General features: G+C 40.1%; 1 protein-coding gene across 1 annotated transcript in view; it reads right to left on the bottom strand.

The window, feature by feature from the left end:
* lrrc7 (leucine rich repeat containing 7) overlaps positions 1-11,761 on the bottom strand; it is a 617,417-nt gene extending 605,656 nt beyond the window's left edge. The window contains exon 1 of the mRNA XM_072574143.1: positions 11,709-11,761. The gene's annotated coding sequence lies outside the window, so the exon portion shown is untranslated. The remainder of the gene's footprint in view (positions 1-11,708) is intronic.
* Positions 11,762-18,579: the final 6,818 nt, after the last annotated feature.

Below are 18,579 nucleotides of genomic sequence, written 5' to 3'. Positions count from 1 at the left end.
AGACTTCTCCAACTGTTGCTTAAACTTTAAAATATTCAATCTTCATTTAATGATTGACTTTTAACTTTTTAAAAGGTATTTCTCAGCTTTAGAAGCTCTGTCGTTTGAGCCTTTGCTTCTTTACTGAAAGAAAATTTGTATACTTCATTGGTTTACTGATGGCTCTCAATTGCAGAGTTCAGCTGACATTTTTCAATGTTGGTTTGATCCAAGTTGGACCTTAGTGTTCCATTCTTCCTGAATTGCTTTTCATTGGCTGCTGACAATTGTTGTATGTCAGCAGTGGACACACTGCAATAAGTTGACAAATTCAGCTCTCCTGCAACTGTTCAACGAAAGAAAATTACTCCTCAAAAACAAACCAGCAGGGATTTAATCATCATTGGCACTATAGTCAAGGATCCAGGACCTGTTCAGGACCTGCAGGGGCAGACATTCAATTTCCCGAACAATCAAATGAAAGTCTCGATCATCATCTTGTAGCTGGTCACCATCATTCAGGATAAATCTGAGGCCCCCCTCTTCTAAACGTTCTTTATAGAGGAGGCAAAGATCTGCCAAATCTACCTGTGATCCTATAGATGGTGATTCTTTCATGAACTCTGGCACACAGGTGATGAGTCAAATTCAATTTCCACTGCAGCTGGTGATTAAAGTAGACTTAAAGCTTCAAAGTACCTCTGCTCAATAAGTAAGAGTAGTGATTAGGAATGATACATAAAGTACCAGTGATCTCTCTCATTTTATAGTAAAGAGTAGTTTGCAATTCCCCTTCACTCTGATTTCAATACTTTCTGTACCCCAAAGTTGAATGGAAGATGGTTGGGGAATTTTTGGACACAACCATGATGGTTAATCTGAAAGAATCAACATATTATGTCCCATAGCCATTTTTCCTTCCCATTTACCATGTTATCTGTATACCAGAATTTGTTTTGTGACATAATCAAGGGAGTTGAAATCCTGAAGGGATCCTGTTATATTTCCAAGAACTATTCATCCTTCTTCTCAGCTACCTCTACTTTTTTGATACTTGCAGATTCTTTAGTCTATTTTTGAACTTTGTGCTGGTGATCCATTTCTGACATGGTCACTCTTAGCATTCATGATCCTCTATAATACTGACTGGTCAAAGCTCCAGCTGATGGCTACCTTCATACAGCTATTTGCTCTTTTTCCTTTCCATGATTTCTGCTGGCAGATGTTGCATTAGTCTTTTTATTTAATATTAATTGCAGCTAACTGATTTTTTCAGTTTGCTGCATTCCTAGCTATAGGCTTTTGCTATATTTCGTCAGCACTGTACATGGTTGTACCCTTTTTGTACTCCAGCGCCTACGTTGAGCTTAAACTCCTTTGCCCATTCTACCACTTTGCCAATGCACTTCTTTGAAAGTTTCATGTTCTCTTCTGCAATTGAATTACTGAAATACACCCATCCTTCAACCATCGCATTATACTACTGCTGGGCTTCTCCTCAGACATTCCCTTGCTGCTTGCCATCAGTTCTGTCAGTCTGGCTATGAATTGCTACCATATTTGTTCAAATCTGGGTTTTTGATAGAAGATAGTTCACTCAGCAAACGTTGATAAGAGATTGTGAGAGTGAACAACTCTGGAACCCCACAGACTTAAGTCTCAATTTCTTGTGATCTGAGGTCATTGTGGCACAGTTCCTTACATACATGCTCAGTAGCTATTCTTAGAGATATAATTCACTGTTTATTCTATGTCACCCCAAGTTCTCCCTTTTCACAGATTGTTAACCTTTACTCCATAAATTTGTTTTCCCAGAGCACTAGCATTTATCTCTGGATTACTGGTCCGGTGACATGTTAGCAAAGCAAGAAGGGCAAAGTAGAAATCAAATTAAAGAATGCATGATGCAAATTCTTATCAATAAACATTACAAGTGCTTCGGTAACATATTCCCATTTATCCTTAAATTCAGCTTCTTTTCTGGAGACATAAGGAGAAAAGCTATCTGACTCCATTTACATTTACATAAGCAGTACACTACACAATGGGATTTGTATTTTAAAAAAAGCTAATATAAATGCATACATCATTTTAATAATTAATACGATGTACAGTTTATTATCTAAGAAATTTTGACCATTTTGGGGTTGGAGTTAGTAGTTTTCCTGATCAACAAAATTGTTAGTGCGCCATGCAACCAGTGAACAGTTTGCAACTCTGTCCAAGTATAGGTCAAATTCTGAAAATATTGCTTGATTATTTTCTCTTTTACTCCTCAAAAAGTGCCTTTTATTCTGAAACAATCTGGTTGTAAACATCTCCATTTACATGATCTGAAACTGACCAGGAGATTTTTAAAATAGATTTTTAGATTTTAGGATCAAGAAGATATAGGAAGAATTTGGGTATAATGGACAAAATATTAATGTTAATTGAACCCTTGCAACATTATTAAATGTCAAATTGTTATGTACAAATAGATCATCCCAAATTATTAAATACTTAAGATATAGTGAAGATCAAATTCATCTTACTAACATATTTTACAAGTCAAATAGCCATTACAAAAATTGCCCAATTTATACTTTCTTAATTTCAATGGAAAAAAAATCTTCTGCAAGTCTCTCAGCTGCCTTGAATTAGATTCTGTATTTCACCATGATACACCTTTACTGTACTTATACTAAACTGTTCTCATTCCTCCATGTTTAACGCCTTTTTCCCCAATAAAACTGTTTTTCTTTGCCCACTGTTGCACCTTGTGGTGTGGCTCCTTTCACCACTCCCTCAAGTACAAGGGGCACAGTTTTATGTATTTCTTCCAAACAATTAATTTAGCCATCCATCAGCAACTGGCTTAATTCCAACTATTGGTTTAAAATCTTATTCCCTGTTTCTACTGCTGCCCATTTCCCAATGTCCAGAAAAACATCCCAAAAATCATTTACCGCTAACTTTAAACCTGTTTTTTACTCTGGTTTTACTCTTGTCTCTCCTCTGAATAAGCTCACCTGGTCCCGAAATTCACCTTTATACTGCCTTGTTTCAACTCCAATTCAACTGCTAATTACCCAATTTCTGTTTCCATCCTAAATAATGTGTTCTGTTTAATATCTCCCTGGGTACTGTCTATCTCCAATTCAAATCTGTAGTTATCAGCCCTTAAATCCTGAAACTACCTTCCTATATTCAATTTCCCTTTGCCTTGATTATATTATCAGCTTGTAAATCCACCTTCCTCATCATTATTACAGGTTTGACAGGCCCTTGGGTCCTGATGGATTTCATCCGAGGGTCTTAAAAGAAACGGCCAGCGAGATAGTTCATGCAGTGCAAAATTTCCTTTATTCGAAGAAGGTTCGATTAGTTTGGAAAATAGCAAATGCAACTCTACTATTCATAAAGGAAAAGAGACAGATAGTAGGGGGCTATAGGTTATAGTTGTAGGAGCCAGAAGATATTAGAAACTATTATGTTAAAACTTATAGCAGGACATATAGAAAAATGTCAAGACAATCAGACAATCAATTATTTTTAAATCAAAGGGAAATTATGTTAAACAAATTCACTGAAGGTCTTTGAAGTAATTACACTTACTAAGGATAAAAGAAACTAGTAGACCTGGTGTATTCACATTTTCAGAAAAGACATTTGACAAGATGCAAAGATTATTGTGGAGAAAGAAAGCTCATGGTGTAGGAGGCATATATTGGCGTAGATTGAAAATTGGCTAGTTAACAGGAAACAGTAGTCATAAATGGATAATGTACTGGTTGGTAAGTTGTAATGAGTGGTAGGCCACAGGAATCAGTGCCGGAGTCTCAACTTCTTATAGTTTAAATAATATCTTTAATGACCGACTGAAGGTATAGCTGCTAAACTTGATGACACAAAGTTAATTAAGAAAGTAAATTGTGAAGGAGACATAAGGAAGTCACTAAGTGATATAGACTGATTAAGTGCATAGCAATGATCTGGTAAATTGAGTATAATGTGTAAAAATGTAAAATTGTCCATTTTGACAGAAAGAATAAAAATAAAGCATATTATTTTTAAAAAGGTGAGATTTTGCAGAGCTCTGAGATGCAGAGAGATACAAGTATCCTAGCATATGATTCACGAACGTTTAGAATGAGCACCCAGAGCAATTAGGAATGCAAATAGAATGTTTTTGTTTATTGTGAACAGAACTGAACAGAAAAGTACAGAGATTATGCTTCAGCTACATGAGGCATTTGTAAGACCACTTCTGGAGAACTTTATTGATCTCCTTAGAGAAGAATGTAAATGTGCTGTAAGCTATTCAGAGAATTTGTACAGGGTTGGACAGGATAGACTTGTAGGTAAAAACAATGACTGCAGATGCTGGAAACCAAAGTCTATATTAGAGTGGTGCTGGAAAAGCACAGCAGGTCAGGCAGCATCCGAGGAGCAGTAAAATCGACATTTCGGGCAAAAGCCCTTCATCAGGAATACAGGTAGAGAGCCTGAAGGGTGGAGAGATAAGTGAGAGGAGGGTGGGGGTGGGGAGAAAGTAGCATAGAGTACAATAGGTGAGTGGGGGAGGGGATGAAGGTGATATGTCAGGGGGGGAGGGTGAAGTGGATAGGTGGAAAAGAAGATAGGCAGGTAGGACAAGTCATGGGGACAGTGCTGAGCTGGAAGTTTGGAACTGGGGTGAGATGGGGGAAGGGGAAATGAGGAAACTGTTGAAGTCCACATTGATGCCCTGGGGTTGAAGTGTTCCGAGGCGGAAGATGAGGCGTTCTTCCTCCAGGATCTGGTGGTGAGGGAGCAGCGGTGAAGGAGGCCCAGGACCTCCATGTCCTCGGCAGAGTGGGAGAAGGAGTTGAAATGTTGGGCCACAGGGCGGTGTGGTTGATTGGTGCAGGTGTCCCGGAGATGTTCCCTAAAGCACTCTGCTAGGAGGCGTCCAGTCTCCCCAATGTAGAGGAGACCGCATCGGGAGCAACGGATACAATAAGGATAGACTTGTATCCAATGGAGGCTGGAAGGGTAAGTGACAACTTGACAAAAACATCAAAGATCCTGAGGGATCTTAGAGGGTTGGATGTGAAATGGATGTATTCTCTTGTGGGAGAATCTAGAAAAAAAAAGTCAGTGTTCATAATCAAAAGATTACCTTCCTGAAACAGAAATGAGACTATTTTTTCTTCTCAGTGAATGCAGACTTTTTGGAACAATCTTCCATGAAAGTCAATAGGAGCAGAGCCTTTGAATATTTTTAAGGCAGAAGTAGATATATTCTTGATCAGCAATGGGGGTGAAAGATTACTCCACATTCTCACCTACCCTAATAATCTGATAAGCCATGATCTTATTGACTGATGGAACAAGCTCTGGACCAGAATGGCCAACTTTGCTCCTAAACTGCATACTTATGTGGAAATTCAAATCTTGATGAAATAAAACTTCAGAACTAAATTATCTAATTTGCACAGTCATAAAAATAGAATCTACAACATTTTTCACCCAAGTAGGAATTCCTAATCTTCTTCTCTGTAAGTCTACAGCAAAATAATGGGGTGATATTCAAAATGGAATTGGTGAGAAGGCATAGACCCAACATGTACCCTTTCGGGTGAAATGTAGGAGCAACAAATCCAGAGAACTCTGGATGTCTAGGAATATTCAGGACTGATAAGAAGGAAAAGAGAGACATTTAATAGGTAAAAAGGGAGGCCCTAGTGGAGTTTGGAAAATGAATGGAGAACTTAAGTAAGCAATTAAGAAAACAAAGATTTGGGCATAAATCTGGGGACAACCCAAGATCTTCTTTAAGTATTAAAGATGAAGAAGACAACCAGGTAAAAAGTAGGACCTATTAGGGACCAAGGGGACGATCTGTACATGGAATCAGAGGATAATGGTAGGGTGCTAAACGGATAGGGGGTTAAACAAGGTCCCACATGAGAAACTGATAAAGAAGATAAAAGAACATAGGATTCAGAGTAACTTGGCAAGTTGGATCCAAAATTGGTTTTGTGGAAGGAGGCAGACAGTGGTGGTAGAAGGCTGTTTTTGCGACTGGAGCCCAGTCTCCAGTGATATAACACAGGGATCAGTGCTGGTCTCTGTTATTCATGACATATATAAACAATACAGAAGAAAATGTAGGGGGAGTAATAAGTAAAGTTGCAAGCTGCACAAGAATTGGCCAGGAGATTGACAGCGAGAAGGAAGATCTTTGAGAAGATATAGACAGATTGGTCATTAAGGCAGATCCATGGCAGATGGAATTTAGCCCTCATAAGTGTGAGGTGTTGTTTTGGAAGAAGGAGCAAGACAACGGAGTACTCGATGAAAGGAGGACACCAGAAGCTCAGAGGATCAGAGATATCTTGGGGTGCTTATCCAAAGATCCCTGAAGGTTACCAGGCAAGTAGCAAGGTAATAGGGTAGTTGAGAAGGCATACTGGACACTTGTCTTTATCAACTAGGAAAAAGTGAGGACTGCAGATGCTGGAAATCAGAGTTGACAGTGTGGTGCATCAGGTACACCAGGTCAGCCAACATCTGAGGAGGAGGCGAATCGATGTTTCAGGCAAGAGCCCTTCATCAGCACCACATTCTCAACACTTGCCTTTATCAGTCCAAGCATAGATATAAGAGCAGAGAGCAATCCAAACTTTTAGTTAGGTCATAGCTGCAGTAGTGTATGCAACTCTGTTCACTGCACTATAGGGAGGATGTGATTGCACTGGAGTGGGTGCAGAGGAGATTCACAAGCAGTTTGCTTGGGATAGTGCAGTTTAACTGTGAAGAAAGGCTGGATAAGCTTGTGTTGTTTTGTTTGGAGCAGAGAAGGCTGAAAAGAGACCTGAATAGATGTATAAAGATTGTGAGGGGCATGACAGAATGGATAGGAAGCACTATTCCCCTGAAGTGAAGAGTCAATAACAAGTGTGCATAATTTTAAGGTAAGAGGAAGGAGATTTAGAGGGGATTCAAACATTTTTTTTCACCCAGAGTTTTGTGAGAATTTGGAAGGCACTGCCTTAAAGGTTAGGTGAGGCAGGAAACTTCACGACCTTCAAAAAACACTTAGATGAGCACTTGAAATAGTATAATGTTCAAGATTATGGGCCAAGTGCTACAAACTGGGAACTAGTGTAGATTTAGAGTAGCTTTGTCAGTTCAGACTTGATTGGCTGAAGGGCCGCTTCTGTAAGGTATGATTCTAAGAACACAAGACCAAAGACAACAGAACCAACAACAAAGTACTGTGAAAAACAAAGGATTGCCTATTAATAGTTTCACCATACCTAACCTGTCCTTTCGTTCATCAATTTCCTACATTGGCAGCTTTTATTTTACCTTCTTAAAAGCGCAACAATTCTCATTTCAATTCTCCTCCATACCCTGATTAGCAAGCTTAGCCCTTGAGATGAAACATGCCTGTTGTGTACAGAAATCTGACTGGAATATCTGCCAATTACATGCAGAAATTTCCCCCAATTACCTTCTCTTATTTTAAGATATGCACAGGAAAGTCAAAGCAATAGACAAACAGAACGAATGCTATAAATTCACAAATGTTTCATAGTAGTTTCTATGTCAGTATCCTAGCAACTGGAAAACAAGCAGGAAGAAACTATAATGTGGGAGGGCAAGCTGGCACTGGGAGGGCAGGAAAACAGAATTAATTGTATTTAAATTCCTATGAATTCAAAATCCCTCTCCAAATCACAGGTGTTTTCTCTGATCTCTGTGCTGATTACACATGTTGTTGCTATATAAATACTGCCTTATATTCACATCCTCTGATAACCAAATAAAATTCACTACACTTATTTTTCACATAAACATCTTTTCCCATTTATATGCCAGATAGAATTTTCACTTGCAGCTTCAATTGCAAAGTTCACATTCTTTAGTGGCATCAAGAATCCTCATACTCATTAGTTTATCATTATAAAAGGCACATGGTAAGTCAGGAAGAGGGCAGGTGAGGATTTAATTTCTCATGTTGGGCGATCGCTTAAATAATTTGCAATTGTTTGCAAATCAGAGAAATAATGAACCAATCATTCCAATCTGAGGCGTGAAGAAGAGGCAGGTAGGGATCAAATGCAACACGTCAACGCTGAGGCTAAAATGATGACTGTGGTTGCCAGGAGAATTCATTAACCAGCTAAATGAGCTAATATGCCACTTGATGAGCCACAAGTTTCTCATAATGGAGCACTGCAACCAAAATTTCTCCTGTTGACTTTCACATGTTCACTTGCAGCTTTTATATGAAACATTTTTTCAAACAGTCTATCAATTTTCTGGATGCACATCGCTAATGTTTCCATCATAATCATCATCATCATCATCACTTCTCCTCTTCTTTCCCTGCCTAGGGCTCCAAACTTACTTCTCTGGTTACCTGGTTGAAAGTTTCTCCCCACAAAATAAAAAAATTATGCAAATACAACTGAGTTTCCTGATCTTCTTGGGGGGTGTACCACAATATGCTACTTGATTTGGTTGACAAAACCTGGTTAAAATAAAAGACTATGTTGATTTATAATTTTAATCTTGAAATTCCCAAGATTTGGAAATCTTTCAGTATAACACCAATAGGAGATAGACAGAACCTAAACAAAAAATTTAATTTTGCCCTCAGATTCCCACTACATCTCCAAGGTTCCTAGTTACCTGCTCAGAGACATAATTCTTATCTTCCCTTTACGAAGCACGTGTCAGTTCAGCAAAAGAGCCAAATAATTCCTTATGTCAGTTCTTTCCTCTCTTTGAATTCACTTAGAACAAGTAGGTCGATGAAGGCTCAATGGCCAAATGAGTTGAAAACACACAAGTGGAATCTTAACCTTGAAAGTGGCCTGGATGCTCAAAAAATATTTGCTTTAAAAATGATTAGCCGTTTTCCTCAGAGGGCTAACGGGAAAACCCAGAGAAGGTTGGGGATGCCTTAACAGCCTCTCCATTTGTATTTAGAGGTCGTAGTTCATAGGGGCACAAAATAAATGGAAGGGCTCATGTGGTGCAGCAGTGGAGTCCCTACCTCTGAACCAGGATTCAAGTCACACCTGTTCCAGAGATGTATAATAACTTTTCTGAACATGTTAATTAGAAAGTATCTACAAAGTGAACAGACAGTACAGTGGTGCCACTAGCCTGCCTCTTTCAATTCAGTTATCTTTGAATAACGTCACAAACCCTGTCATGAGCAAATATAAACACTATGATGACAAATCACATTTGGGTGAAATTTGGTCAACTAGATTTCAGCAAAGAAGTATGTGCCTCACTATACATCTTTCACCTTCTGATCTGGGACACTGGATTTGTGAGATTTTCAATATTCCCAGAGCATTCATCCAGTTTGCTTCCTTCTTAAAACAATGCTTGCACGATGAAGGGACCATGATTGCTATGGTTATGACTTGCAGCCATTGGCATTATTCTATTTGTGTTCTCACCTGTTCTATTTTGTCAGATTGAAAAACTTTCCTTTTGATTTACTTTATAACAGTGTTATTAAGTGTTATTATGAACATTATTAATAGTTACACATGCACCACCAATGCAATCCTGCATTTAAAACAAGCTTGTGACCTGGTGTAAGGTTTACATTCTCTTGCATTGTGCTCTCTTTGTCATGGGGAAAATGACAAATGTGTTGTCCCATCCATAATTTTTATCATTGGTTCACTACGTATGGTATTGTACATGCTGCTGCTCAAAATGAAGGTTGCTGCCAATACCTCAAAGTAAAGAAACCTACAGAACCTGCTTGGTCTAGTATGGCAGAGAGAAAAAAAACATATTCTGTTCCAACTAGAAGAGTTTCTTGGAGTTAATAAGATATAATTTATTGCAATGGCAGCAACGATTAAAAGTTTACATTGATTGTTAGACATTTTTCGAGAGACTTTGAGGAGGACCAGATGTCTTACTCTTTAGAGATGTTGAACTGTGATGAGACATGGACTTGTGGGCATTAGAATAGATGCACTTAAGGCACTCATCTCACCTCCAGGTCAACTGCCCTTTAAATTGCAAACCATCAGTAGTTGAACATATATCACAATTTCTTAATTGTCACTTCCTCAAAATGCTAGAATTCACCTTCCAGCAACATTAAAAGAATGATTTTCACTATTGGAGCTGACACAAGTGAAGAATATGGGGCAGCACGGTGGCTCAGTCATTAGCACTGCTGCCTCACAGTGCCAGGGACCCGGGTTTGATTCCAGCCTCAGGTGAAAGTCTATGTGGAGTTTGCACATTTTCCTTGCGTCTGCGTGGGATTCCTCTGGGTGCTCTGGTTTCCTCCCACAATCCAAAGATGTGCAGGTCAGGTGAATTGGTCATGCTAAATTGCCCGTAGTGTTAGATGCATTAGTCAGGGATAAATATAGGGTGGGGGAATGGGTCTGGGAGGGTCGGTAAGGGCCTGTTTCCATGCTGTAGGGAATCTAATCATCCAGTCTAATTGGAATCTAATCAATTCAGCCTGGCCCTACCTTCAAAAGCAACCAGCAATTTGAGTAAATGTACGATCCTCCAAGGATAACCACATTCCAAATTTTTTTAAAAATTGATTCTCAACTGGCTACAGTGACTTATGAATGGGATAGAAGTCCAGTAACACATCCTGTCTTTATACTTGGATAGCACTTGAAGTCAGGATCTGCTTCCATTCTGATTTCTTCCCCAAAATTAAATAGACTACAGACACTCTCTGCCCAGATCACATATGAAGATTGGTTGTTTGGTAAACTAACAGAGGACAGCACCCAAGAACCATTTTCCAACATGAGTCAGGACTGAAGAAATGGGGATAAAATTCAAAGTGGAGAGAGGAATAGGAGGAAGCAACATACTTACCAATTAATAAGCACTTTCTTACAAATAATGAACATAAAGATACTTGCTAATGACAGTTTCCTCTTATAAAGATTAAACTGCAGCACTGTATGCTTCTCCACTTACAGTATGTTGGCATGGAAACAAGAATCTCTATCAACATGAAAGGCATTGAGGGATCTGTTAGCCCCTACTTCCCTGCAATGCAGCCCTTCAGGTTCCATAAACACAATCTAAGTATTCTTGACAATACTCTCTAATCAAACATATACCTTTCCTTAAAATGAATGAATATTCATGATATAATTTTCATCCAATAATTTAAAATATTACATTTTTCTTACTACCTACATGCTTAAACATAGTTTAACTGCATAGAGTGAGAAAAAAACCACATACATGAGGAAACAATTACATGAAGAAACATATACAACATTGTCAATCGCATCTGAATTTCTCATCACATGATGCTACCTCTCTCTCTCTCTCTCCCCTCCATGCTATGAATGCTTGCATCAATTCCCTCCACATTATATAAACTTCATTTCAAGTCCCACTGATCCTCGGCACTCTCGGTAATTTTAATAACATATTAATTCACGAAGAAACCTTTGTCAGTAACATCCATTAGATTTTATAGTGTATTTAAAGATTGTAAAACAATCCTGAAATGCAGCATCACAAAGATGACTTTACAGCAGCAACAAAACCATCAGATGATGCTACAGCACTGGAACATGAGTCCAGGCTGGATTTCATTCTTACACCTAGGAAAAGAAGATCAATTTACAGTCATTTCAAATCCGCATGCTGGTCTCCTTCAATTTTAGTGGTTTCAAGGTAAACTCTTCGCTATGCAATTTCTGATCAGATAAAAGACGACTTACTATTCTGCAGCAGTTTTTTATCCCCCCTTTTAGTCCAGAATGCAGGGTGTCACTGATGGGCAGCAAATACTGATCAGTAGCTCCCCCTGCCTGTGGAGCCTAGAGCAGATCTGCTATCCTCATTGAAAACACATGCAGATACAGCATTGCTACTCCTTAGAACTGCTACCACATTTCATTAGTAAAGAATTTTAAAGATAAATACAATTTATTCAGAGAAGGGTGTAACAATAATAGTGGGGGTGGGGGGGTGGGTGGAGAATTGGTTAATTCAGTTAGCTGGATTGCTGGTCTGCAACTCAGAGTCATGCCAACACTGTGGGTTCAATTTTATTGCTGGCTGACGTTATCATTAAGTACTGTCCTTCTCGACTTCTCCCCTCACCTAATGTCTGGTGACTCTCAAGTTAAACCGTCACCAAATGTCTCTCTAATGAGAGAGAGCAGCCCTGTGTTCTTCTAGAAATGTGGAAGCTTTGCTATTTATTTACTCAATGATAGCTTCCTGCACTCAATATAATCTTTTGTTTTGGTGGCTATAGACCAAGAGATAACAGTGTTATCATTTCTATAACCTAGGTATATAGGGGTCAGTTGTAAAAATATGCTCATCATTGTGATGAAGAAAAGAAAACCCAATGGAAACCATATATCAAACCTAAGTCCATCAAGTGTGCATGGCTATGTGTTATAGTGCATGGCTTTAAGTATCAGGAAGATCTACCTAAATATAAGAATTCATAAGATCACAAAATAGATATGACTTTGGGAACCTCTCTTATCTCATCCAGGTGGAATAAAGAAAACAATCCTTTCTATCATCACATCATCTGTCTTTTAATTTAGTCTGTTTTTTTTTGTTCTTATCACCACACCGTAAATTGGTCCATATATTAATGTGATTTCTGAGCTCAATTTCTATTTCATCAGGTTTAGCCCATGTTTGCTTGTTTTATTTACTCTAGATTATTATGAATCATCTTCTGGACTTAGCCATGTCATGTAAAATTTGTCCTTTACAAGACCACAGGATGGTCTCGGAAGATGAAGGTAATTCATCCAGTCTTCGTTCAATCAATCATTAAAAAAAATCCAATTACCTCTCAAATAATTCCAACGTTTTTGATTTCAATAATCAAAGCAGTGGCCCTTTACGTATGGCTTTATATTGACAGAATGCGGGCACTCCTAGCAAGGCTTTTTATTTATTTATTGTCCATTCCTAATCACCCTGGAGAAACCCATGCTGTGTTTCCTTCTTGAATAGTTGTTCTGTATCAAGGAGATAAACCCACAGTCATGTCAGAAAGAAATTTCCAAGATTGCCTCGTAATGATGAAGGAACAGACATATTTTTCCAATTCAAGATGAGTTGCAACTTGAAAGAAATATGGAAGTAATGGTTTTTTTGTGCATTTATCCTTTTGGATTAGATTCCCTAAATGTGGAAACAGGCCATTTGGCCCAACATGTCCACACTGACCCTCTGAAGAGTAGCCCACCCAGACCCATTTCCCTCTGACTAATTCCCTCTGACACTGTGGGCAATTTAGCGTGGCCAATTCACCTGACCTGCACACCTTTGGGCTGTGAGAGAAAACCGGAGCACCCAGAGGAAACTCACGCAGACTGGGGGAGAACGTGCCAAATCCACACAGACAGTTGCCTGAGGCTGGAATTGAACCCGTGTTCCTGGCACCGTGAGGCAGCAGTGCTAACCACTGAGCCACCATGCCACCATAACATAGGTTGGCATAGGTTGCTGATTTGAAAGGTGCTTTTGAAAATCTTTGGGAACCTATTGCAGCTCATCTTGTAAAGGGTGTGTGTTGCAACTGTGGTACACTGGTAAAGAAGGCAGCACATCTTTAGGGTGATGCGTGGAATGTCAACCTAGCAACCTTTATACTGAATGATGCTGAAAACATGTTTGGACGAATACTGGCGTATTCCATCAAACTTACAAATGTAAAGAAAGGCATTTATTGTCCATCCCAGAGGACGGTTCAGAGCTAACCACATTGCTGGGAATCTGGAGTCACATGTAATCCAGACCATGCAAGAATGGCAGTTTCCTTCCCTAAAGGACACGAGTGAACCAGATGGGTTTTTTTCTGAATGTTAACAATGCTTTTGTGGTCACCATTAAATGTTTAATTTTCAGATTTTAACAGATTTTAAATTCCACCATTTGCCAGAGCAGGATTCAAACCCAAACCTGTGTTTCTGGATTAACAATCCAGCAATAATACCACGAGGTCACAGCCTCCCCTTTGATGTTATGATCTATCACAGTAGTATGTTCAGAGATTACAATGGCAGATTACGTTTGTCTTTTTTCTGGACAGAACATAGCTTTTCAATTTCCCACTTTGATAGATGCAAGTATGTAGTAAATTTGTGAGGTAGCTTGGCTGGACATGCAGCTATTCCTGGAACACAGATCTTCAGCACGACAGCTGGATGATGTCAGGCCCCAAACCTTTGCTGCACAGAGTGCATACGGTCCTTTCTTGACTTCACATGGAGTAAATCAAATTGATTGAAGACTGCTAGGTGGGCACCTCTGGAGATCGCTATGATGAATTACCTACTCAGCACCTTTGACTAAAGATGGATGCATTCATCTGAACCTTTGCCTTTACACTAATGTGCTGGCCTTCACCATTTCTACACTAATTAAAGTAGGATCGCTCCCTTGGTTGGATGATAATGTCAGATTGAGGAACATGCTGGGCAATAGGGTTATGATTCTGGGAGAATAAGAATTTGTTATTGCTGTTGACCCACAGAAATTGTGTATGATGAGTTTCAAGTTGTTCGTCAATGTGGAAGAAGAATGTTTTCTTCATTCATTTCAGTTTATCTTTTACTAGTTCTTACTTAGAGTCACAGAATCATAGAGTCATACAACACAGAAACAGATCCTTAAGTCCAACCAGTCCATGCCCAACATAATCCCAAACTAAACTAGTCCCACCAGCTTACTCCCAGCCCATAGTTCTCCAAACCTTTCCTATTCACGTCTTTTAACATTGTAATTGTACTGACATCCACCACTCTCTCAGGAAGTTCATTCCACACACAAACCACCACTGTGTAAAACATTTGCCTCATGTCTTTTTAAAATCTTTCTCCTCTCACCTTAAAAATGTGCCCCCTAGTCTTGAAATCCTCATCCTAGGGGAAAAAAACACCTACTATTAACTCTACCTATAACCCTCATTATTTTGTAAACTTCTCTAAGGTCACCTCTCAACCTCCTACACTCCAGTGAAAAAGTCCCAGCCTATCTTTATAACTCAAACCTTTCATACCCGGCAACATCCTGATAAAGCTTTTCTGCACTCTCGCTAGCTTAATAATATCCTTCCTGTAACTGAGTGACAAAAACTAGATACAATACTCCAGAAGAGGCCTCACTAATATCCTGTACAACCTTAACATGATTTCCCAACTCCTATACTCAAAGGACTGAGCAATGAAGGCAAGCGTGCCCAATGCCTTTTTAACCACCCTGTCTATATATGATACAAACTTTAAAGAATTATGTACCTGAACCCCTAGGTCTCTCTGTTCTGCAAAATTACCCAGCCTGCCTTTGCCTTGCCCTTTTGCACTTTCAGAACTTAGACATCAGTACTTATGCCTTATCTTACCTTTCAATACAAATACACATTTGCTCGAAGGTAGAAAACACAGGGTGGTAGCGGAGGGTTGCTTTTCAGACAGGAGGGCTGTGACCAACAGCGTGCCACAAAAATCAGTGCTGGGTCCACTGCCTTTGTTATTTATATAAGTGACTTGGTTGTGAACATAGGAGGTATGGTTAGTAAATTCACAGATGACACTAAAATGGGAGGTGTAGTGGATAGCGAAACGGGATCTTAATCAGATGGGCCAATGGGCTAAAGACTTGCAGATGGAGTTTAATTTAGATAAATTGAGATGCTACATTTTGGAAAGGCAAATCAGAGCAGGACTTGTACCCCTAATAGTAAGGTCCTGGGGAGTGTTGCTGAACAGAGAGACCTTGGAGTACCGATTCATAGTTGCAGGTGGATAGGATCATGGAGAAAGCTTGTGGTATGCTTGTCTTTATTGGTCAGTGCATTGAGTGTTGGAGTTAGGAGGTCTTGCTGCAGCTGTACAGAACTTTGGCTCAGCCACTTTTGGACTATTGCATGCAATTCTAGTCTCCCTCTTATCGGAAGGATGTTGTGAAACTTGAAAGGGTTCAGAAAAGATTTATGTAGAACCTTGCCAGGGTTGGAGGGTTGAGCTATAGGGAGAGGCTGAATTGGCTGAGGCTATTTTCCCTGGAGCGTCGGAGGCTGAGGGGTGACCTTATAGACGATTATAAAATCATGAGGGTCACAGATAGAGTAAATGGACAAGGTATTTTTCCCCAGAGGGCATAAATTTAAGATGCGAGGGGAAAGATATAAAAGGGACCTAAGGGGCAACTTTTTCACGCAGAGAGTGGAGCATGTATGGAACGAAATGCCAGAAGAAGTGCTGGAGGCTATTACAATTACAACATTTCAAAGGCATTGGATAGGTATATGACTAGGTAGGGTTTCAAGAGATATGGGCCAAATGCTGACAAATGGGACTAAATTTATATAGAATATCTAGTTGGCATGGACAAGTTGGACCAAGGGTCAGTTTCCATGTTGTATATCTCTATGACTCTATCAGCCATCTTGTCGTTCTTGCCAGCATAATCAGCCAAAGAAGCAGATGTTGTTATACAGTGCCATGCTACCAACAGCATGTACAAGATGCTTACGCAGCAAACACACTGCATGTGCTGCAACTAATGGCAAAAGGAACAGTTGTCAATCACAGGTCAAGAGCATCATCCACCCCAATTTGAGTCTTCCAGCGAGTGAGAAGGTCCCAGGCTTAATCTCCTGGTCCAAACTTGCATGCTGAGCCAAGGCACCAGGTCTACAGCTACGCCTAGGTGCTTAACAGCAGGGGCACTGACAGCAGGCAGGTTTGGTCCCAGTACAAGACCCTGGGACGTGGCGGCAGCTGCATTGGCAAAGTCAGCCCAGCATGGCGGTAAGTAACAACTCCTTCTTCCAGTGATGACAGCAGCAGCATGGCAAAGCGCAGTTGCAGCAGTATCATTGATTTAGTAGCAGGAATTCAAGGCATCGGGGTGGAGGAGCTCAGATCCAGGCCTTTGGCTGAGCTAGAAGCAAGACCTGTTCCTAACACTACCTAAATTTATTGAGATAAGACTGTAAGATAAACTTCATTGTTTTGTTTTTATTGCTTTATATTCTGTGTTTTAGTTTACTTTGTGTTTTAAGATAGCGCCAGAGAGTAGCAATACTAATTAACATCTCTCATTGTATATGTCATAAATACATGTGACAAGTAATCAAATCAAAATTGATATCAATCTTGGATACAGTCAGTGAGTAACTTAGGTCTATAACAGTGAGAGCATCTAATTCACTACTATCCAGAAAATAGGCCACAGTCAATGCTGCAGGTCTGAGGCAACAGTCTGGCAATTAGTATTAAGTAAGTCGGGGCACTGCAAAGAGATTAGTCAAGTTTCTGAACATTCATTGGTTGGGGCTGTCTTTCCAAGTCAATCAACAGTATCAACCACTCTCAATTCAAGAACTCTGTTCACAAAGTCAAAAGGGTTTATCAGAGTCCAGAATTGTGAATGGGGTCTGGGGAGACTGAAGGCAGCATACTGTGATGCAAATGGGATAATCATTGTATACAAGGCAAATTCAACATACAAGGCTGGGAGATGATAGAACAGGAGGGAAAGGGATACTGAGGAAGAGGGATTTCCTTGATGGTCACCATCATCCTGGCTTTGATGGGGAACAGTTCACAGCTATGTTTGGCATTACTAAAGGCGCATGCCTGGGACTCAGGGATTAAGTGGGGAGATGGACACTTAGAAATGCATGGGTTCAGTATTTACATAGAACATAGAACATAGAACATAGAACAATACAGCGCAGTACAGGCCCTTCGGCCCTCGATGTTGCGCCGATCAAAGCCCACCTAACCTACACTAACCCACTATCCTCCATATACCTATCCAATGCCCGCTTAAATACCCATAAAGAGGGAGAGTCCACTACTGCTACTGGCAGGGCATTCCATGATCTTACGACTCGCTGAGTGAAGAACCTACCCCTAACATCAGTCCTATATCTACCCCCCCTTAATTTAAAGCTATGCCCCCTTGTAATAGCTGACTCCATACGCGGAAAAAGGTTCTCACTGTCAACCCTATCTAACCCCCTAATCATCTTGTACACCTCTATCAAATCACCCCTAAACCTTCTTTTCTCCAAAGAAAACAACCCCAAGTGCCTCAGCCTTTCCTCATAGGATCTTCCTACCATACCAGGCAACATCCTGGTAAACTTCCTCTGCACCCGTTCCAGTGCCTCCACATCCTTCCTATAGTATGGCGACCAAAACTGCACACAATATTCCAGAAGCGGCCGCACCAGAGTCTTATACAACTGCAGCATGACCTCAGGACTCCGGAACTCAATTCCTCTACCAATAAAAGCCAGTACGCCATATGCCTTCTTCACTGCACTATTTACCTGGGTGGCAACTTTCAGAGATCTGTGTACATGGACACCAAGATCCCTCTGCTCTTCCACACTACCAAGTAGTCTACCATTAGCCCAGTAATCCATCTTTTTATTACTCTTACCAAAGTGAATCACTTCACACTTAGCTACATTGAACTCCATTTGCCACCTTTCTGCCCAGCTCTGCAGCTTCTCTATATCCCGCTGTAACCTGCCATATCCTTCCTCACTGTCTACAACTCCTCCGACTTTCGTATCATCCGCAAACTTGCTCACCC

The sequence above is a fragment of the Chiloscyllium punctatum genome, chromosome 7 (genome assembly GCF_047496795.1).
Source record: "Chiloscyllium punctatum isolate Juve2018m chromosome 7, sChiPun1.3, whole genome shotgun sequence".
Lineage (NCBI taxonomy): Eukaryota > Metazoa > Chordata > Chondrichthyes > Orectolobiformes > Hemiscylliidae > Chiloscyllium > Chiloscyllium punctatum.
The sequence above is the reverse complement of the archived record's forward strand: the minus strand, read 5'-3'. Positions and strand labels throughout refer to the sequence as shown.